This window comes from Triturus cristatus, chromosome 4_1, assembly GCF_964204655.1.
Source record: "Triturus cristatus chromosome 4_1, aTriCri1.1, whole genome shotgun sequence".
Taxonomy (NCBI): domain Eukaryota; kingdom Metazoa; phylum Chordata; class Amphibia; order Caudata; family Salamandridae; genus Triturus; species Triturus cristatus.
In genome coordinates, this window is record NC_140585.1 from 1,110,218,149 (window position 1) to 1,110,242,091 (window position 23,943).

General features: G+C 42.6%; 1 long non-coding RNA gene across 1 annotated transcript in view; it reads right to left on the bottom strand.

The window, feature by feature from the left end:
* The window catches only part of LOC146856093 (uncharacterized), a 163,741-nt gene that overhangs the window by 138,765 nt on the left and 1,033 nt on the right, over window positions 1–23,943 (bottom strand). The window lies entirely within an intron of this gene.

Sequence of the window (23,943 nt, forward strand, 5' to 3'; positions counted from 1 at the left end):
TGAATATCGTTCTATGATCCCATACGGACTACTCCTCGGCATATCTAGATGATATTGTGATCTTCAGTTCCTCTTGGCCATCCCATCTAGATCATTGCCGACAAGTACTTCAGGAGCTACGGACAGCGGTACTCCACATTATTGCCAGAAAGTCCTTTGCCGCTTTTCACCAGGTACGATACCTGGGTTATCTGCTCGGAAAGGGCTGCATCGAACCACAAACCGAAAAAGTTAAGGCCATCAGAGAGACCCCCATCCCTACCACTAAACGAGGAGTCAGGGCTTTTTTGGGCCTCTTGGGGTACTACAGACGCTTCATACCCCAATACTCAGAAATCGCGGCTCCTCTAACCGAACTGTTGAAAAAGTCCGTTTCTGACCGGAACCTGCGACATCCAACACCCAAGTCCTAGAGGCAGTCTCCCGGCTGAAACGGGCCATTACAAACCATCCAGTGCTTGTGTCTCCGGACTTTGGGCTTCCCTTCATCCTCCAGACGGACGCCTCTGACTCTGGCATAGGGGCCGTTCTTTCACAGTTAACGGAGGGGAACGTGGAAAAGCCCATTCTATTTATCAGTAGAAAACTGTTTCCCCGGGAGCGACATTATCCCATAATCGAAAAGGAATGCCTCGCTGTTAAATGGGCTGTGGAGAAGTTACGGTATTATTTGGAGGGTCGTCGGTTTGCTTTGTACACCGACCACGCACCTCTCGTGTGGATGAGCCGTAACAAGTCCAACAATCCCCGAGTTATGCGGTGGTTCCTCTCCCTCCAACCGTTTGTATTTGACGTCCTCCATTGGAAAGGTTCCTCCAATGCCAATGCTGACTTCCTCTCCAGGGTTCCCTATGTCCCCGACCGGGACTATGCATGGGGGGGTGTAGGGAGGCGCCTCATTTCCCACGCCGCCCGACCCCGGACTTACCTGTGTCACCTCCCTCTTGTGCCCCACAGTCCCCGGAGGACCTAAGAGAATCCACGCTGACATCACCGGAGGAGAAAGAAGAGCGCTGGCCCTTTCAGAAGTGGGCTTCCCCGGCGGAGGAGAGACACGCCCCCTGTGACGACGGCGCACCAGATTGGGTAACCATCCGGAGAAAGGACGCAGATGCGTGGAGAAGTGTGGCTCAATGATTAGAGTGGCAGACCCTGATGCAGAGGTCTAGCCCGGGACCAGGGTTCAATTCCCCGCCTTGGCGGGTCTTGGGCTCAAAAATTCCACGGACCTGATAATTCTCGCCTCGGTGCCTATTCCAATCATGGAGTCCCACTCTGCAACTCTGGGCAATAGCTTGCTTAATCTCCACAACGGCCCCCACAATGCTAAGGATGCCTGGCCTCCACCTTGGGGGTGCCCAGGAGTGGACGCCTCACAGGGAAAGCCAGGATGGGTTCCACAGCGGTATTCGTACAAGCGCCTTGAGACCCTTGCGGGTGAGTAGTGCGCTATACAAGTATCAATTTTACAATTTTAGATGCGGAAGCTGTAGGAAGAGCGAGGAGAAGCGACGGAGCAGGAGTACGGAGACCGGACCACCGCGAGCGATAGACTAGACCCGGGAGCTGCAGAAGAAGCTGAGAGTGAGCCAGGAGGCGAGAACCTCGCTGCGCCCTGCCAGGGACCCGGAGGTTCCTGGCTACAACAGGTACGAAGTCGTATCCTGGGTCCGGGAAAGCGGGTTTGGGCTAAAGCAGGGGACACCTCGTGGTAGACCGTGGACGGTTCATCTACGGTTACCACCCTTTTTGTACTACTGTTTGGTGTTGGAACTTTTCGTTAATGCACGCTCCTTCCTTTTTGCGGTGTCCCTCACAAACCCTGCCCCAAGACCGACAGATTGTTCCCTGAAACCTGAGAGGACTCTCTTTCTTTTTTTGTTCTATGTGCCGAGCCTACCTCCCCACCGGTGACGTAACCTGGCAAAGCGGGAGGGAACCTTGAAGACCGACAACGCCGGAGAAAAGGCCAGGACCCTAGCAAACCAGCACCCCCTGGAGGACTGAACAAAAGCTCAAAAACCCTTGTCAAGCGTTAACATTAAAGAAGCCTCTCAACCGTCACTGGTCTAAAGTCATTATTTACGCTGCCCGGGGAGGGGGAACCTCACAACTTTTGAACTAAATCCTAACCAATAGGAGGTAAATCAAATAGAAGAACTGAGATTTCCATTTTACTGAGATATTGTACTTGAGCTGCGTCGTGCCTAAATATGTCAAATTTAGGATGGGCACAGCAGCGTGTCATCATTCTAGCATACTATTAACCTGTATGAGACATATAGAATTGGGAATGAAAGAGATGCCATGACATTGACTTATGAGGCTAATACACCTCTAATTTCAAGCTTTGGTGGGGAAAATGTTGCTTTTTCCTTCCTGCTGTATTTCCACGTTATAGCCAGACAGGCCGGCACTCCCTCTCATGATTTCATAATTTATTTCCATTGTTTAACAGGCCCCCAGAAAATCACAAGTTAAAGATCTTTTACATAACTCTTTTCATTTAAAGCAAGTGATTTTGATGATAGCATTAAATATAGCGTAATTATAGGGTGAAAAGTTAGGCTAGGGCATCTTGACCTCCTGTTGCACAGGATCACACACCTTAGATATGAACTCCGATGTTGCTTAAGTAGTGGGAAATAAAGCGGATCGAACAGGATGCTCTTCATAAACAGTTATTGCATGTAATGACATGCTTGAGGCATGATTCAGTCGTTACTTATTTGCATTCTTTACCAAATTTCACTAACGAAATGTTAATACAAAGAAAAAAAAACATAAATAGGCTTTGTGTAGCTGCATATCTACGTTTTGTACAGGTTTCATTTGGGAAGCGAGTAAGTGCGTTTTCTGACCCATGACTGAATAGTTTATTTTATTTTTTATTGTTTTGGTGCGAGGTTCTAGGGGGCTATTTACAGAATGCTGGAACAGAGCATGTGGCGGATACACCATCTTGCCAAACTTGCCATCCCCTGAGCCCTTTTAGAAGCGGGGTGCCGCGGGCTTAACGTTGGTAGAGAATCAGCTGGCTCTGTCAGTGGAAACCTTTGACCCCTGTGTCCATCCACCGCAGGACCGCTGGTAATAGTGAGAGCACCCCTCCCTCTGGAGGGGAGGACCACCCTCACTCGCTTTCTCTATCCCAGGCTACCGTGCAAGACATGGCCATCCTGGGCAGGGAAATTGCTTAATTTCTGCCATGGGCAGTCTGTAACGCTCTGTAGAAATAGTTTATTTGGCAAAAACAAACTCCTGCTTTGGGAGTTTTCTCTTGCAGAACAAACTACTCTGCTGAGCGAACATGTCAAACATGGTATCCCCTCGGCAAGGAACCTCAACAAAGAAAGGCCTCTAAATCTGATCTCTAAATTCTGGTCCCTGTGCAAGTGGGGGTCTGCACAAGAATCGGAATTCTGAGTAATGAAGTAATCATCACATTTAATATTTCCAGATGCAGTAACGACCACACACCAGCAATTATAAACTGACAGATATTGCCAGCAAAAACTACTCAACATTTTTCGAGGGAGGGTGGACAGAAAAAAACACAACATGCAGAATTCTGTGTGCTGAATGGAGATTCAGCTTATTGTCCACCATTCCTGTCTAGACAACTCCGAAGAGGAGGCACATACAACAAGTGGTATATATCCCACCCCTGAATAAAAGTATTGACCTGGTGCAGCGAATGCCACCTTCTACTCCCTACTACTCGGAATCAGGGCCTAATGCAGACATACATCCAGGATAATAAGAAAGTGGTCTGACCAGTCAACTACTACATGGAATAAACTCAAGATTATCAAATCTAGGATTTCGAGTTTGATGTGCATGGGGTGATTTGACAGCCGCTACAAGTAGTTCTTAGTTTAAATGTTTCAAGAAGAAAGTCCTACAAATATTTAAGTTTCGTTAATTTGGGTGGGAATCCCTAACTTTGATAATGTTAGCTGTTCGGTTAATTTTCAGTACTTTCGGGCTATTTAGTAAGTGCTGAGACTGATGATTTCAGCGGGGAGTCCCAGCGTTTAAGGTTTCAACAGGGGAGTGATATGGAGTTTTAATTTTCTTACAGGGGACGTGGCAATCATGTGTTCCTCATCTTGGTTATTTTTAACAGTTTATCCTGATGCTGTAATCAAGAGGTACAACAATGTTGATGATAGTGTGTGACTGGTTGTTGAGCTAGGACTCAATGGACCATAGGAAGTCTAAGGGAAGTCAATTATGGGGTAAAATAGGAAATCATGATAAGAACTGACAGATATGCTGTTGTGCAGTACACCTTTTATAGTAATGGGGATTAATCAAGGGAGTAGCCATATAATAAAAATATCCCCCAGTCGTCACGGCCCTCCCCAGTAGAGCTCTCTTGTCTCGTCAGTCCCAGCCTCTATCTATTCATCCTTTCATCCTTCCATCCACTGATGTTCACCATTTCACCATAACATTCTGTCATCCTTTCATCCATCTCTGTCTTTCCCTATTCTGTTCATCCACATCCAAACCTATCCATCAAACCTATTCACCACCCTTTCAGCCAGCTAGCCATCCACCCTTTCAGGCATCTATCCCCTCATTCATCCTTTCAGTCATCCATCCCTTCATCTATCCTTTCAGTCCCCCATCCCTTCAGCCACCCTTTCACTCATCCATTCATCCATCCACCCTTTCACTCACCCATCCATCTATCCTTTCACCTATCTATCCATCCATCCAGCCACCTATTCATCCTCCCTTTCACTCATCCATCCCTCCACTCTTTCACACCATCCATCCTCCCTTTCACTCACTCAGCCCACCCTTTCACGTTAATTATGAGCCTTTGTGTGCACGCCCATCAAGAACTTCCCCCCACTGTACCTGCTAAAATGGGGGTTTCAATGACCCTGTCCAAACCTATCCATCATCCATCCATACATCCATCCATAACAATAATAATAATAATAGGGCCATTTATAGAGCGCAAAACAGCTACCTCCAGCAGGAGGTGTCCCGACGCTATAACAACAAATGACAGCAGCCTAAAAGGTCAGACATCTGCAATCCCACGGAATTAATCCAGGTTAAAAAGCCAAGTCTTAACTGTCTTCCTGAATAGGCATTCTGAATCAATTTGCGGCATAGCAGGCGCCAGGGAATTCCACAGTTTTGCCACTCTTGCCACAAAGTATCTGCCGCCCCAACTCTCTTTCCTAACTCGTGGGGTAGCTAGCAGATTCTGATTGTTGAACCGCAATAGGCGAGTTTGTTTGTAGGCAGATAGTCATTGTTTCAGATATCTGGGACAATGACCATGGAAAGACTGAAAAGCCAAAGTTAGGGCCTTAAATTTAATTCTGTTGCCCACCGGTAGCCAGTGAAGTTCCTTAATATGTGGAGAGATATGCTGTCGCATGGATAAGCGTCTAATCAGTCGAGCTGCCGCGATTTGAACCAAATGCAGTCTCTTCACCATGCAAACAGGTAGGCCCAAGTAAAGGCCATTCACATAGTCCAGCCTGGATGTCACCGTTGCATGAAATACGGTTCAATGGCAATTTTCTGGTAGCAGGTGTAAAAATGTCCTCACGTACCTCAATTTTCCAAAGCAAGAAGATGTTACTTGCTGAATTTGAGAGGAAAAAGACAAATCAGCTTCCCATTGTACTCCAAGATTTTTCGCCACACCAGTTGGGGTGGGTGGCACCCCCATTACTTGGGGCCACCACAAGTCCAAGTCTGGAGGCTTGTTGGTCCCAAAAAACATCACCTCAGTTTTATCAGCATTTAATTTTAATTTATTATTGTTCATCCAAGCTGCAACATCAGTGAGACAGCTCTTGAAACTTTCAAAGGAGTCAGTCGACTGGTCTTTAAAAGGGAACACCAACTGGGTGACATCGGCAAAAGATATTGCCTTGACCCCCCAGTTGGCAATGAGTGAAAACAGGGGGGCCAAGTAGCAGTGGGCTTAGAGCAGATCCTTGGGGCACCCCACACCACAAACGCTTCTGCTCAGACTGATAGGGTTGTAAAGCCACCCTTTCACTCATCAATCTATCCATCCATCCTTTCACTCATCAATCTAGCCATCCATCCTTTCACTCATCCATCCCTCTATCTATCCATTCAACCATCCATCCACCCTTTCAACCATCCATCCACCCTTTCAATCATCCATCCACCCTTTCACTCATCCACACCCTCCCCTTCACTCATCCATCCATCCACCCTTTCACTCATCCATCCACCCTTTCACTCATCCATCCTCCCCTTCACTCATCCATCCATCCTCCCCTTCACTCATCCATCCATCCACCCTTTGGCTCAACCGTCTATCTACCCTTTCACTCAGCCACCCAGCTAACCTTTCACCCATCCACCCGTTCACTAATCCATCCACCTATTCACTCAACCATCCGCCTATTCACTCAACCATCCACCTATTCACTCAACCATCCATCCATTCACTCAACCATCTACCCGTTCACTCAACCATCCACCTGTTCACTCAACCATCCACCCGTTCACTCAACAATCCACCTGTTCACTCAACTATCCATCCATTCATCAATCCTTCACTCAGTCATCTATCTATCTATCTATCTATCTATCTATCTATCTATCTATCTATCTATCTCTCTATCTATCCTTTCATTCACCCATCATCCAGCCATTCTTTCACCCATTCATTCTTACATCCATCCTTTCCCTCATTCATCCAGCCATTACTCCATCCACCCTTCGGCTCACCCATCCATCCTTTCACTCACACATTCATCCATCCATCCTTCCTTTTAATCACTTACCCCCACGCCCTTTTACATTATGAGCCTTTGTCTGCAGAGCTGCAGACAGAAGAGGCCCATCAAGAACTCCACCACCGCTGTAGCTGCTAAAGCGGGGGGTTCACGACGCCCCAAGGATCAATTATTAAACGCTTGTATCCAGAATTTTTGGTGAGTCCACCTCTGGGTGGAGAGAGAGCTTTTTTTTTTGTTCTATGTAGAATAAGACTGCACTGTTCTTGTTTTGTTTGAATAATTTGAATACAAATGAATTGACAGCACCAGACCTTATGATCAGAAACAAGGTATTTTTTCAGGATCAGTATAATGCCCAATTAGACAAAAGTATAGAAGCCAATTGTGTGAAGAGTAAGTATGCTGTAAGTATAAGGGGTAGGTCTACAGTGAGTAAAATATGTAGGGGTGGTCATGTGATTCAGAAATTATACAATCTCCACAATAGTTCAGTCAATTACCTGAGAAACTTTTTGTGGAGTTTTAGATGGATTCAATTATCTGTTTTAAGATGATTAACATACTTGCTTTCCAGTAAATGTGCTGAATGTAGTAGTGATACAGGAGGTAAAATGATGGAGCATGTATTACTGTTGCCAGAAAATGTAATGGATTTGTGGGTCAATTGCTTCCAGCAGTAAGTCTTCAGACTCTTTAAAGATCCAAATTATATATACATGGTTATATATGACATGTTTCAATTGTAATGGTTTTACCATGAGACATGGTTATCTTTTCGTTAAAAGACACTTACCTACTTGAACCAGTTAGCAAGCACTTGATTGGCCATGGTATCAGACTCATATTGTTTCAGCTGATGCTGCCAGAACTTTTCTTTTTTAGTAATTAGACCCATGTACCCTAAAAATGCATGTACTACATGGTTTAAAAACATCAACAGCTGACAACCCCATTAAGGTTAATTAAGGTCCAATCTCTCAATTGGACACTAGACCACTTCCTTGGAAAACCACCGTAAGGAAAACCAATGATGACTGCCCCACCAAAATACAGTCAGGAGATAGTCCGAATGGTGGATAGGAATCCAAGGAAAGGATTTCCAGCTCTGCTGTTAGAAACACTCCAGTTCCCCAGACTGTAAATGAGGTGGGCTAAGCACAAGTTAGATGGGAGGGACATCCTCCATTTTCTGATGTATGCCATAGATCGACCTAATTCTAAATGGCTCTGTCTTTTCTTTGTACCTGTTCTAAAATAATGTAAGGCATTTTGGTGTGTATATTTATTTATTTTTAAATATTTATTATAGCAATGTTTAAGTAGCAGTCTGAATATGTTTCTTTTTCATTGTTTGTTCGAACTGGTATTTTAAGGTGTTTTAACATTATTTAAAAATAAATATCATTAAAGTGTGAGTGTTCTGTTTTTAGGCGGTTTAAAACATGTTGCTGTTTAATGTGGCACTTCTAAAGTAAGGTTATTGTTGCTGAGCGTAGATATAGCCCTGATTATTGGCAAAGCTAGTTACTTTGCAAGCTAGGAGTTCATGCAGTATTTTTAGAAATTAGTGGAGTATAGGATGGTTCTTCCAAGTGTTCCTTGGAAGGAATTGTGTTACCCATCCACTGTGTTGCTTGTCTTTGCTTCTCGGGTCATGGTACTGTTGTGGACTGTCCACCTTGGATTGTGACAGTTTGTTTGATGTCTGGTGCCTGATCAGTGCAGGTGACAAAACTAAGTATGTTCAACATTTTCCATTCGTTTGACTAGTTTTGTGGCATGATTTTAGGAATAGTGCTATTTAATAAGCATGTAATAATTTTTAGTGATGCCTGTTACAGAGACATATTCATTAGCTATTCTGTGTGCAAATTCTACATTACTTGCAGAGTCTAAACTCAGGGTTAATTTTTGGAGCGGCCTCCAATTGCCTCTCCTACTTTTGCTTCTTTTAAACTTCTCTCAATCGCATTACAGGTTGAAGCACAATAAGCAACACCCTTCCCACATCATATATATCATCCTCCTGGACACAACAACCGATTCCTTGAACACCTGAAGAGATAACTACTCTACTGAACTCCTACTTAGAAGACTTTAGCAATACATAGAGCATCATCAAAAACTATTTTACAGTGACACTAAGAGAGATTGGCTCTAACTCAACTTATCTCTTTACATACGCCCAAGAAAGTAAACAGCCTTGTTATGATAACCTCACCTTCTACCTCCAGTTCAGGAAGGGGGGAAGGGTAGGAGAAAGAAGTACAGTTATCATTTATACAAGTCCTTGAAGCGTTGTAAGTTGTATAACCCTATAACCCCATTGTGGAGAACCAATAGAAAACCTTTGATGAGTAACATTGAATGTCTATACTGGAGGGGCTCAATCACTGGAGGGGTGTCTTGTTGTGAAAAGGGTAGATGGGCGGGCGGCATCATGGATGATAGGGTAATATCTGAGTGATCAAAATATTGTGTCACTGTTAGAGGGACTCAGTCAATAGTATGATACCTTGTAAAGAAATGGGGAGGCATCATGAAAAGGTATATTAAGGCAGAAGTACATAAACTTGTGCATTCAGACCAAGGAATGCCATTGTTCAGTCCATAGATATGCTTTTTGAGTTGAAACATCCTCCGCTGTTCAAAAGGGGCTTTGTTTTCCATTTATTATTTGCCTCAATACTAGTCCACTTCAGATTGTCCACAGTTTGGTTCGATTCAAGAAAGTGAGAGGACATCTTGGTGCTGGTTTTCTTAAAGCGTATTGTACTGTGGTGTTCACTAATGCATGTTTTTACCATTCTGGTTGTCATGTCTACATATTTCAGGGTACAGGGGCAGGTAATGATGTATATATAATTTTTCGTGTTGCAATTGGTATGGTGTCTCTGCTTCGATGGATGTCGCATGCCAATGTCAATTGTCTTTGTGGTTTGTGTGAAGGGACATACTGTGCACGACCCATATGGATAGTAACCCTTTACACGAGGGAGACCCCAAAGTGTGGTTTGGGCTCCCAGGGTGAACTCAGGCAAGTATGGATGAGCAGGTCTTGCAAATTGTACGTTTGTATGCAAAAGGCAGGGGGGGGAGCCCGCCTCAAAAGTCCCAGTGTTCAAAATGGCCTAGTGTTTTTTAATGATTTTTTTGTATTTTAAGAGGGGGTAAAGGTCGTGACACATGTGAGCTTTTCTATAGATGATCTTTCTCTATTCTCCAAGAAATTATTATACTTCGCTCTTTTGTATGCCTGCTGTACAATCTTATGGGGATAGTGGCGGTCCATCAAATTGGATCTTAAGGTAGAAGCTTGCAGTTCATATTCTTTCATGATGTTGCATTTCCTACGGAGGCGAAGGAATTGGCCCACCGGGAGTTTGTCATGTAGAGTCTTAGGATGATGGTTCTCATAAAGTAACAAGCTGTTCCTATCAGTGTTTTTTTGTGTGTAGTTGGTGGTAAATAATCTGCCTCCTCCTATGGAAACGAATAGGTCCAGAAAGGGTATGGATTGGTCTGAGATAGTTCTGATAAACTTCAGAAACGGGTTAAGTGTGTTAATCCTGCCGCAGAATTCTGTGCATAACCTCGCCCGAAGACTAGAATATCATCTATGTATCTATGCCAGGCAAGTATATTCCCTAGATAGGGGTTCTCTCCACCGAGGATGTGGTTGCTTTCAAAAGCAGACATATAAAGACAAACCTGACTAGGAGCGAAGGTGCTCCTATTGAAGTGCCCTGCATCTGGTGGTAAAGTTGTCCCTTGAATTTGAAGAAATTCTCCTTGAAAGCTAGGACAGAGCATTCCAAAATGAAGCTGTGTGGTGTCTTTGACGTTCATGGGATCTCTATCGTAAGGATGGTCTCAAGGACTTCTTGGGTGGCATCCTGGGGGATGTTGGTATACAAGGCTTTGGTGTCTAAAGTGACCAAGAAGCCATTAGTTTCTGGCACCGTGAAGTTCTGTATGAGGTTCAATACTTCTGTAGTGTCCTTCAGGTAGGTGAGGGTCTACATCACAATGGGTCTGAGAAAATTATCACAAAAGTTGCTCAGTGGTTCAAGGAGAGAGGCAATGCCTGTGACAATGGATCGACCTGGTGTTGGGCTGACATCCTTATAGATCTTGGGGAGGGTGTAAAAATAGGATATTCTGGGGTGGTTGTTGAGCAGTAAAATTGCCTAGTTTTTCGTGATCCAACCTTCCTTTCCTGCTTCGGAAATGAGTACTTGGATTCTGGTGGACAATGTCTCCATAGGATCAATGTCAATTGGGCAGTAATACCGGGTGTTCAGAGGTTGACGTAGGCATTTATCATTGTGGGTAGAGAGGTCCTGAAGGACAATGGCCCTGCCTTTATCTGTTGGTTTTATGACAATTGTCTGGTCCTTGGTTATTCCTCTTATAAGTTCCTTTTTCTTGATTGGATAGGTTGTTAAAAGGAGGGCGTATACTAGTGCTCTCCACTTCTTTCAGAACCGCTTCTTTGAAGGTAAGTATTTTGCTAAGCATAGTAGATGATGGTGGAGTAAATCTTGACCGCTTGCGTAATCCAGTGTCTTCCGTTAAAGGAGGGGGTTTGCCCTGAAAGAAGGCACATGGTCTGATTTTGCAAAAAAACTGTTGTAATTTGCAGTTGAGGCGAAAGGGGACTTCCTGAGGTGTAGGGACAAAACCAAGTCCTTTTTCCAGTAACTTAGTCTCGTCATTACTTAGTTTGCATGAAGATAGGCTAACGACTAGTGTTTTGTCACATTCGTATGACTCCTCAGCAACATCTGTCCTTCCGGTTCCTGCCAGTGTACACTCTTGTTCTGTCCTCTTCTTTTTCCTCTTCCTCTGCCCCTCTCTCTGTTGAAAGAAGGGGGGTTCGGAAACTGTTGATACATTGGGAACTGTTGTTGTTGAAGCTGTTGCATTGGGTACCACATTGGTGGTTGTCCCACCCATGGGCATCCGTATGGATTGTGCGGATATGGCTGGATCGGGAAGCTTGGGAAAAGGGGAGGTGGTTGTTAATTCCCCTTTTGCCTATTATAACTGCTCCTGTTGTCATTGCTTGAAGTACTGCTCAATAAGACTGATTTTCTTAAAGAGGTAATCGATCTTTCATCAGAGGAGGTATCGCCTACAGGGGCCTAGAAGTCTTCCTTAATGTATGGGTACACCTTCTCCCTGTCAAACCGTTTCACATTTTTTTAAGTTTACTAATCTTTTGTTGTGTGAGATATTCTTTATGCACATTAATGTCTTCATTAATTTCAGCTAGACATGTCTTGAAAGCTGAGATGCTAATGCCAGCTTTTAGAGTATTCTCAGCAACAGTTATCTGAATTAAAAGGGCTTCTGAAAGGTGCTTTGCTGTGTTAATAATTAGGACTAGCCAGTCCCATGTACATTTCCAGGCAATTTTGGATCATTCCTGCTGGAATGTGATGTCATTAATGAAGTTCCTAGGTGTGAGAGTCACTAAAAGACAGTTAGGGGCGATGTTCGCTCTCAAGTACTCTGTCATGATGGATCCATGAAGGGCAGTTTTAACATGCTGCTTCCTCAGGGCTGCCAGGGACTTCCAATCCTCAATCTTGCTCCCAGAAGCAAAATTACCCTCTACAGTCAGTAGTGATGGGGCCCTCAGTATCTCGGCTACAGTGTCATCATCGAAACTGAGACCGAGATTGTCCATCATGATGAGGTCCAGGGAGGTTATGAGTGTAGTGAGAAGATCTATCTGTGAGGTTGCCAATGGGTAGTCATACGGGGATGGGGTTTGGAGGATGGAGTGGAACTGGGTTTTCAATGGGAAATGGAGTCAGCAAGAAAAAGAAATAGATAGAGAAATAGAGATACAAAATCCCACGGTTAACCGCCATACTAATAACATAAACCACAGAAGTAGAGACCGGGAGCGTAAAAAAGAGGTTCAATACCCATGCTCCCTAGAACACATATGTCCCTTTCAATGTCTCCAGTATTTGCTATTCAACGTTGAGTAGGACTTTATTTAAAAGCTTTGTAAACTCCTTTCAATCACGAGCCTCTTGAGACCTTGGAGGCCTTCACTGTGTTCTGTTGGGTAAGACAATTCCTTAGTCCAAAAAAGAATTGATCTAATGAAACCACAACAAAATCCATTGTAATCAATACTGAACACTTAATCCAACATTAAATGTAAGTCAACGCATCACACAAGAGTAATATTCAATATTATGTATTCCATGTCATATTTTTACGTAGTCATTTCTTTATATATGGCTGTGATATATACAAAAAAAAAAAATATATGTGACTTGGTGAACCACGTGACAAACAGTGCAAATGTGTTTTATACAAAAATAATAAGGCAATTCATCAATACATAAAAATATATAAAATTGTCCGTCCATTTTATATACAATAAGTTCAACAGACACCCTCTATATACAATGGTTTGGAATGTTTTAGGGTGATGTGACTAAGGACGTGGACTGAGCAGAATAGTATCGAAGTTTCGACCCCAAGTGTATACTATATATATACATGACGGCGGGCCTACTTCAGGACTGGTCTAGAAATTGTGGACGACCTATACGGAAAAATATAGTCTTACATGAGTATGCTGTGAAAGAATTTTTTTTTTTTAAATAATATCTTAGAAGGGGCGGCAAGGCAGCTCACCAGAAAGCGTTAAATAATTTCAAAAGTACATCCTCCAACAGGGTGGAGTAAAATAAATAAGACACAAACAACGTTCAATCAGTGGGGTTCATCTTAATTGGTCATCTCATGGCAGCAAAAGCACCAATTTGCGGGTTAGGTAAGTAAAGAATCATAAATCTTAAGAACAGATTATTCCTTATGTGTAAAACTTTGTATTAATAAAAGCCCAAGTGGATATGGGAGCTCACCCTTGGTGTCAAAGGACAACTTTCATTAGTCCTCATACATTTTATTTAAAATCCTAGCAAGCCAATGGCTATTTTCTGAGAAAATCTCAAATCAAGCAGAGAGACCAAGGGGTGAGAGATCGAACCTCCCAGGTGTAGCAGAACAAATTGTGGAACGAAACAGGTGGTTACTTACCCAAAGGCGCTTCACGCAATGAATGCCAAATTCCACGGCACAAAAGAGACAGTTGCTGCTGGGAAAGCTACACATTACATAGGGCATTGGCCACTGGATAAGCGTGCATGTCAGTGTCAAGAAAGAATCAAAGGAATGCTTGTCAATTACAACCAGATGTTCAGACGACGCTGCTACGTGGGCATGCACGTTCAGTCGACAGCTGTTGCACAACTTGGTAACCTGTTGAAAACAATCTGGAACTGAGCCTGACACTGAGCTACGAATCAATGGTTAAAACCGAAGAGTAGTGGCATGAAATTAGACCACAAATTGTATGGGAAGCGATCAATTGTAATTTGCCCCCATAGAACGTCTATCCCGAAGACAGAACGTAATAAATCATATTGGATGCAATGAAGGCAGAGCGAACCACTTACTTTGGGGTGGACGATCATATAAATCCATTTGCCTGTACTAATGCAGATATATTTATCTATCCAGATAGGAAAAAACGATCCTCCATTGTTAATGTGGTGAGAATGTATGATAATTAAGATGCCTTGTGAATTCAAACTATATGAAACAAGGAAAAAACATATACCAAAGCACACAATACTTTAGCACAGAAATCACAGTAAATGCCACTAATACACAGTGGGCCTCGGGGGGAACAAAACCATATACTAAGAAAGTGGTATACGAACCACAACTCGAGTCAGGATGATGTCAAGAGGACGTAGAATTGCTAGGGACCCACAGAACCACCCAAGGTAAGTAGATAAGGACCCCATGGAGAGTGTGTGCAGTGTGAGAACAGGACCGCGAGCTCAGTACAAGTCTATTTGCAAGTCGCGGTTGGATTTTTAAAGAATAGGGTCCCTTCCTAGTGGACCCTGAAGAAACCCCATGAAGGAAAGAAGGTTGGAGAACCACCCCACCCGTGTATACTATGGTACTCAAGTTACCTATCTCTGGGAAGCCGGGTGCATAGGTGTGAAGTGGCATCTGAAACCACCATTGAACCCTATGGAGCACTTTAGAAAAGTGCTGCTTCAGGATGAGGAGAAAGTGTCTGAAGAATTCAAACATTGATTCTTGAAAAGTATTACCTGAAAGCAGAGGGGATAGAGTATGTCACTCGAAAGTGACCAGGAGCCCTGGAAGACGAATGTCCTCCGATGTCGGATGCTTCAGGAAAGATAAAGATGACTTTGACTCTGCAGCTGCAAGAACCAGGCAACGACGAGGACAACCAGGACCCAGATCCGAGCTATCCCATGAAGAATGTAGAGTGCTGAGGGGTCGGTGTCTGACGGGAGCACCAACCAGCCTTAGCAAATGCAAACCACGCAGGAAGTCAAGAAGGAGCGCGGTTGGGACCAGCAAGGTCCAGGAGACACAGCACAAGCAGGGGAGTCAGGGCAGGCCCCAAGCAATCAGGGGAGACCAAGGAAAACAAAAGTGACCCTCAAATGAACACACAGGACGGAGGCACAGGAGTCGCAAGAGGACCTCAAGCAGCTCACCAAAAGATGCAGGCCATGATGCACACGATGCAGTGTAGCCAAAGATTCTGGTCACTGGTGGTGCTCGAGGTTGGGGCTACTTGGGGCCCGAAGATCTTCTTGCAAATATGAAAACAATCCTTTGCAAATTCAAAGGGGATGTGGTGCCCAGGGGTTCGGTTATTGCAAACTCCCACGAGGACTACTGGCCTCAAACTTGGTGAGAGGGTAGAGAAAACCTTGGGAGCTGGGGAAAACCACCAACTGGATCACAGAGCCCATGGAGTCTGGAGGAGCTCAGGATCTGCAGATCGGTTGACTTAGTTGCGGTGCCTGCGAATGCAGGGGAGTGACTCCTTCACTCCAAGGGAGATTCCTTCAAGCGTCTTGGATGCTCCACAGGTCCTGAACGGATCCTGTATGGTGCACAGGCACAGACGATGCAGCAGACTGAAAGGGAGACGAGGTCAGGCCCAAACAAATTCCAGTGAAGTCCAAAGTCCCCAGACGGTAGAAGTGCAGTGGTTTCAGTTCTGCATCTTATCCCACAAACAAATCTAGGGACCTACACACAGGTAAGCCTTTAGGTACCCTAAGGAAAGGGTTGGGACCATCCATGGGGAGGGTCTGGACAGAGGGGAGTTTATTCCCATGTCCTTTGTCCAGTTTTGTGCCAGAGCGGGAGCCAACACCTTCCAGGACTGGTTTGAACTGGACTATGCACAGGGACACCAAATGTGCCCCTCATGCAGACTTTCTGGCGCTGGCAAGCACACCAACCCAGCCCTAATATACTAAATCCTGTTTTGGGGGTGTTCACACCTCCCTGTGACAGGATGCCTATTGTTCTACCTTCTCCTGCTCGAGCTTGGACCAGCAGCAGGTGGGCAGATTAATGTGTCTCTGGTCGGCACCAATCATTTTGTGCTGTCTGGGTGAAGGAGGCTGGTACCGGGAACACTGAAAGCCTAACAGAGGGCTCTTCCAGTGATTTGAATCATACATCTCACACCAGTTACGGTGTGGGGGTATGATTCCAACGTGTTTTATACCAAACATGACAGGATTAGTTGCAGCCGTTTTCGAGATGGTCACCGCACGATTAAGTGGTGCCCCTCTATATAGTATATAGCTGCTTCACTGACAACCCAGGAGAATGGACTCCGTAGACTGCAGGGGTGTCCTGCTCATGCAGGGGCACTCTCTCACTTAGAACCAAGCACCCTGCCTTCAGGATTGTAAAGGCCTGCTATAGGGGTGACTTATAGGTTTTAAGTGCAATGGCCCTTAGATATAGTAAACCTATATCTCTAGTAAGTGGTGCATGCACCAACTTACACAGGCTGCAATGGCAGGCCCATAGTTCCATTTTGAATGGTCTTCCATGGGTGGCATAATGCATGCTTCAGCCCATGGGAGGCCTCTGGGGTACCTATGCCCTGGCTACATGGGTACCATACACTAGGGACTGACAACTTAAGGATACCCCAGTATCCAATCTGGGATTGCACCTAAGTACTCAACACAACAATTTAGGGAAAAAGCAGATAGACTGGGGTCCTGATTAGCAGGATCCCAGTCAGACTCAATTATAGCTTAGCACCAGGCAAAAAGTGGGCGTTACCATGTAGAAGGATCCTACCTTCCTACAACGGGCTTGCTAGGATTTCGTACAGCTACCGACTTTTGGAATAAAATGTGTGAGGACTAATGATTCATTACTTAATTAATCCACACATTGGCGGTTTTGCTGCCATGAGATCACCAATTAAGATGAACCCCACTATTTGAACGTTGTTTGGGTCTTATGTTTTTGAGTCCATACAGTTGGAGGATGTCCCTTTGAAATTATTTAACGCTTTCTGGTGAGCTACCATGCCGCCTCTTCTAAGATGTTATTTCTAAAAAAGAATTTTCTTTCACACCATACTCATGTAAGACTATATTTTTCCATATAGGCCGTCTACAATTTCTAGACCAGTCCTGAAGTAGGCATGCCGTCATGTATATTTATAGTATACACCTGGGGTCGAAACTTCGATACTATTCTGCTCAGTCCACGTCCTTAGTCACATCACCGTAAAACATTCCAAACCATTGTATAGAGAGGGTGTCAGTTGAACTTATTGTATATAAAATGGACGGACAATCGTATATATTTTTATGTATTGATGAACTGCCTTATTATTTTTGTATAAAACACATTTGCACTGTTTGTCACGTGGTTCCCCAAGTCACATATTTAATTTTTTTTTTTTTTTTTTTGTATATATCACAGCCATATATAAAGAAATGACTACTTAGAAATATTGAATTGAATGCATAATATTTAATATTATTCTTGCGTGGGTGTTGACTTACATTTAATGTTGGATTAAGTGTTGAGTTTTGATTACTCTAACCAATGGATTTTGCTGTGGTTTTATTAGATCAATTCTTTTTTGGACTAAGCATTTTCTTACCCATCAGAACACATTGTAGCTTATATCACATAGACCTAGGTTATGAGGGACACAGGGTAACCCCATTATCTTTAATCATTTATTAGTGCAGGTGTATACCTGCAAGGGTTTTGGATCTCTATTCATTGATCATTCACCCTCACTTTTTTTTAACTCTGTCAGAAAGAGAGCCACTATCTTGTAGTGTGGAATAAATCTATAAACTCATATAAGATCAAGGCGAATATTGCTTCCTAGGAGTGGGGGCATCACCATTATATATCAATTTTAATGAGGAATTATCTAAACTAGAAAGACTTGAGAAAAAACAAATGCGTTCTGGGCTACATGGTCACCTCTTAAATAGAGATTTAGAGCCATATGTAGGTGGCCTAACATTTACCACTTCATAAATACCGAATTTTACCGATTCGGTATTTATGAAGTGGTAAATGCTATGTAGGTAATCCATCGGTAATATTTACCGATTCGGAATGGGTCGGTATTTTAGAATCGGTATTTACCGATTCGGTAATGGTAACTGGCTTCCCATTGATTCCTATGGGCCAGGAGGCCCATAGGAATCAATGGGAAGCCAGTTACCATTACCGAATCGGTAAATACCGATTCGGTAATGGGGGGAGGACAATCAAGGGTGGCAGGGTGTCACAGTGACACCCTGTTGCACCCCTGATTCCTGCATGTGTGCACATGTGGCACACATACATGCCCTAAGGGCATGTATGTCTGCCACATTGCACACTTCTAAGTGCAAAAAAATGCATTTTCAAAGCCATTCGTCATTTACCACCAACTTTTAGTTGTTGGTAAATAACGAATCCACACAACACCCACACACTCCCCTACATCTCATTTCAGGATTCGGTATTTACCGAATCGGTAAAATTACCGATTCGGTAATTTTACCGATTCGGTAAATGACCGAATCCTGAAATGTTCCCCCTACATAGCAAAAGCCTAAATATCGGTCGGTAACGGTATATTTACCGAAAATCGGCCGTTACCGACCGGTATTAGGCTATCTACATATGGCCCTTAGAGTCTAATATCATCCCCAAAGGTCTCCAAGTAAAAAACAAACTAGCAATTTTTGTGCATATTCCAAAGATTTGTGAGGGATTTAGCTTTGTGTCCAACAATTGCTCAAGGCAGTGGATGGTGTTAGGGGTGGAAACTGCCCTTGAATATGTTAGAAAACATATATAGGCAACAGTGGATTTGACTAAAGAAATCCTAGAGGATAGAACATTAAACAATGCCAAAGAAGCCTTAGAGCAGGCAAACAGTTTTAGGGCCCAATTCACAAAAGTATTCTGAGAAAAAATCCTAACTTTATGACTTTCGGTATTCACAAAAGGCATTTAGAAGTAGTAAAGTTAGGATTTTGTCTTACGTTTGTCTTAAGTTTTCGTCTTAAGACAAAATCCTAACTTAAGTTTAAACTTAACTTCAGATTTTGTCTTGAGACCAAAACGTAAGACAAAATTATAACTTTACTACTCCTAAATGCCTTTTGTGAATACCAAAAGGCGAAAAGTTAGGATTTTGTCTCAGATTACCTTTGTGAATCAGGCTCTTAGAATTTAACACCATTACACAGAATAAAAAATTGGACAAATTGTCTAAGATATTAAAGACTACGATAAAAAGGCGACCCATTCCTGTCTATTAGAGTATCATTATCAACAAGATAGTCAAAATTACTATACTAACATAGGGAGGCAAGGAGCTAGAAGGTTTACAAGTTTCTCTGATTCTTCCTTGGGAAGTGATACAGAAATACCCATCACTAGTTTAAGTAGCTGTCCCTACAACGAGCTTCCCAACTATCAGAATCCTAACAGTGGATCTCCTTTTATAGGAGATGGCTCATGGATGACCAACAGAGGGAGAGGGCAAAACCAGAACTGAGGCAGACACAGAGTCTGGAACAAATGGAGGAACACACAGCTCAAGGGGCAGATTTTACCCAAAAGAGAATCATGGGGAAGTTCATACCTGGAGACAGACTTACAGATGGTGAAAGAAAGGTTTACACGTACCCCAGATGAAGGCTTAGTACAGGAACAACAAGCTGGTGAAACACCCACACTAGAGGTTCTTTAGGGTCTTCATGATCCAATCATAAACCTTTCTAATTAAACCCTTACTGAATTGGAGACAAATATTCTATCTAAAGGACTCTCATTCATTTCTACTGCATCTCCAAACACATTTAATGTTAGAACTGAACTACAACATTTCTTTAGGAAAATATGGCTTCGATACTTTTTTCAAATAATCCCACACAAACTTTACAGAGTGTAGCCACTATTTTTAGACCCCCATCCACCGTCACTCCAGCGGCACATTTAGTTATACATAAAATTCAGGCTTATGAACAAAAAGTTGTTAAGGAGATTATGGACCTACTTAAAGATATGAAGTTCATTACTAAAATGGAAAGAGAATGTTTGGAAGCATTGAGAAACAATCCTGAGATTGTAATAAAAGCGGTTGATAAGGGTGCAGCCGTGGTCATACAGGATACTGATTAGTACAGAATGGAGATAAGGAAACAACACTCTGTACAAGAAAGCTATCTCAGGATTAATAAAGACCCCACCTAAGACATTGTCAAACTTATTCACAGACTAACTCGCAAAGGATTGGAAGATGGATATCTTAGTGAACCTGAATATTACTACCTGAACAAGAAACATCCTCGGACTCCCACCAGATACACCCTCCCGAAGGTCCATAAGAATCTTGAACAACCTCCGGGCAGACCTATTGTGTCTGGGCGGGATTCCATTTTCGAACCTCTGAGTAAATATATTGACATCTTCCTGAGACCGTGGGTAGGTGAGACAAGGTCAAATGAGAGAGATACTATGGATGTCATACAAATGGTGGAGAATAAACCGTTTGATTCCTCTACTCAGTTTCATGTCACACTTGATGTTGCTTCACTTTACACCAGTATACTGCAAGATCAAGCTCTTGAAGTAGTACCAGAGGTTCTTGACAGAAGACTAGGCCCAGTTTGGGTCCCGACAGACTTTATAGTGGGACTACTGGATATTTCCATGAGAGAACCTTTGTGTCTTTCAAAATGAGTTATTTCTTCAACGCAAAGGAGTAGCCATGGGAGCCAGATTTGCTCCTAATTATGAATTTGTTCATGGACAAATATGAGGACATACATATATATAACCTAAAAAATACCTTTCTATATATTATCACGATGTGGAAAAGGTACTTTGATGATTTTTTAATGATATGGACAGGCAGTGAACTGAATCTGATTGAGTTCACCTCTTTGTTAAATGGCAGGTCCCCAGACATAAAATTCACAATGACATATAAAAGGGAGACCATCAGCTTCCTTTATTTACACTGAAAATAGAAGATGACAAGGTATGCACAACACTCTTTAGGAAACCTACTGAATGTAACACATTTCTAATATATAACTCTAATCATTCCAGAAATCTTGCCCTATGGTCAGTTCTTGAGGTTAGGATGGAACTGCACGAGGATAACTGACTTTTTCAAAGAAACAGACATATTGATCACCACACTAAAAGAGCGAGATTATCCCAAGAGCCTTAATAGGTCCAGGAAGAGGTCTTGGTATTGTCCTCACAATACATTGGTAGAGGTAAAACAAAAGGATGAAATTACCAAGAATAAGCTAGTTTGTGTCACCACATTTAATACCAGGAGCCATGAGATTAAAAGGGTAATCAATAAAACTGAAATTGAATACATAATATTGAATAATATTCTTGTGTGGTGTGGTGACTTACTTTTGATGTTGGATTACGTGTTGAGTATTAATTACTCTAACCAATGGATTTTGTTGTGGTTTCATTAGATCAATTCTTTTTTGGACTAAGCAATTGTCTTACCCAGCAGAACACATTGTAGCTTATATCACATAGACCCAGGTTCTGAGGGACATAGGGTGATCCCATTATCTTTATTGGATGCCTTCACGGCAGACTCAGTTCAGTTCAAGTTCCTATAATGTCAACGCCCCCCCACATCCTCTGTAGTTGGTGTATCCAAGTTTATGAAGCCTCACTCAGACGAAAATAGCAACCTTCGCAGAAAAATTTGATTCACACTAAACATTGTCTTCATTGGATAGCTCCAAAAGTTTGAAGGAAAAACACAGATTTATAGTTCACCTCTCCCAATCCTGACTGTGTGAATGCTGTAAACCAGTCAAAAGTTATGTAACACAGACTCTACATGGATCCCTCTGTACTCTTTAAAACTAAGTGAGTTTGTTTAGTAAGAAAATAAATGAGCGTTCTTACAGAAGGTATTTGAAAATAACTATTTGACATTTTAACTGGTTTTATATGCTTATTTCTGGTTTTATCCATGACAAAAGAATGGGCAATAATACCTTAAATAATTGAGATGTACAGCATAAAAAAATGTAAGTCTAAAAAGTGACAGTGGACTGGTAAATGACAATTAGACCACTACAGAAAGATTTTTTTTGCCAACCAAAATATGAATGCTCACAAAGTCCCATTGCTTCCCTTCTTATATTTGTTTTCTACAGTACCCACCAGATCTTGGTGCTGAGGAGAACCCTGAATTGTGGGGTTCAAAACATGTTGGCAATTTATAACCTAGAAACTTAGTTGAGAAATTCTGCCACACAGGGAACCTATTTTTTTTAAAACAAAACCTCCGTCCCTCCCCGTGGCCTGAGTAAGAAGTGATGTTGCAAACTCTGGCTAAGGTTTACTGAAGGAGTCTGGATTCATGTGATATCCAAATGTTGGCTTCTCTTTTTTTCAAAATTAGGTACTGGGACACAATTTTCTATCATCAATTTATCATTGTTTGTGGTTCAATTTTCATTTCTGAAATATTTCTTTCTTAGTCTTCACTATTTTAGGTTTTATTGTGTGTGATACAAGTTCCCAATTAATCATGTAGGCTTTCAAATAGTTTTGTTCATTGCCTTGCATATCCTGATCTTCTATTACAATGTTTATGACATGTTGTGTTGAAAATTTACAGCAGCATTTTGATGAAAAAGTAAAAAATAAAAAGAATACAATGTGATCAAGTTAATTTATTTACGTGACCATGAATGAAAAGTAATTGCATTGTTAATTAATGTCAGCATTGTTTTTTTGTTTGTTTTGCATCTAACAGTGGCCTAGACTTACTAACTATAAATAGGCCCAACCCCTTGTGACTTAAAATCCGACAATATCATTAAAGAGGGTTTTAAATAACAAACTTGAGATTTACACCTGCTCCCAATTGCAAGTTATCACTTATTAAATGTAATAAGATAGCTCAATGTTATTCTATGGGAGAGGCAGGCCTTATAGCTGTGAGCAATGAATTTAAGGGTTTTTCTCCACCAGGACATGTAGCAGTGAAAGTACATGTCCAACTTTTGCATGCATTGCACCCTGGCTTATGGGTTGTTTAGGGCCTAACCTAGGGGTGACATACTTATTAAAAAGGAAGGTTGAGACCTGGCAAAAGCTTTATTTTGCCTGGTCAAAATGGCATTTTAAAACTGCACCCGGGCGGCAATGGCAGGCCTTAGCCATGTTTGAAAGGCTTCTTAAGTGGGTGGCACAATGAGTGCTGCATGCCTACTAGTAGCATTTAATTTACAGGCCTTGGGTACAAGTAGTACCAGTTTACTAGGCACTTACAAATAAATTAAAAGTGCCAATTGGGAGTAAGCCAATTTCAAGATGTTTAAAGGAGAGAGCACAAACATTTTAACACTGGGCGACAGTTGTAAAGCGTACAGAGTCCTAAGGCCAATAAACGAGATAAGAAAAAATGGTGGAGTAAGGTAAAAGGTTTGGCGGAAAACCGCCCTAAGGCCAAAACCTCTAACAACAGACATATAAACAATGTCTTCCCACCTCCTAACTATAACCACAAAATGGTGGACAGTAGTTTTCTCTTACCAGTCCCAAATTGATATAATCTGTGTCACCAAAAGAAATTATACCAGTTCGCTACATGATCCCTCATCATCAGAGTGGCAGGTACATAATGTTTGAAGTTACCTATAGTACCTTGCTTGCAACTAGAAATCACAGACAGAAGCTATACCAGCCTGCTCAACAAAGCACTCAAAGCTAGCCAGATAGACCAGCGAAGAGCAGCGAGATATGCCACACATTG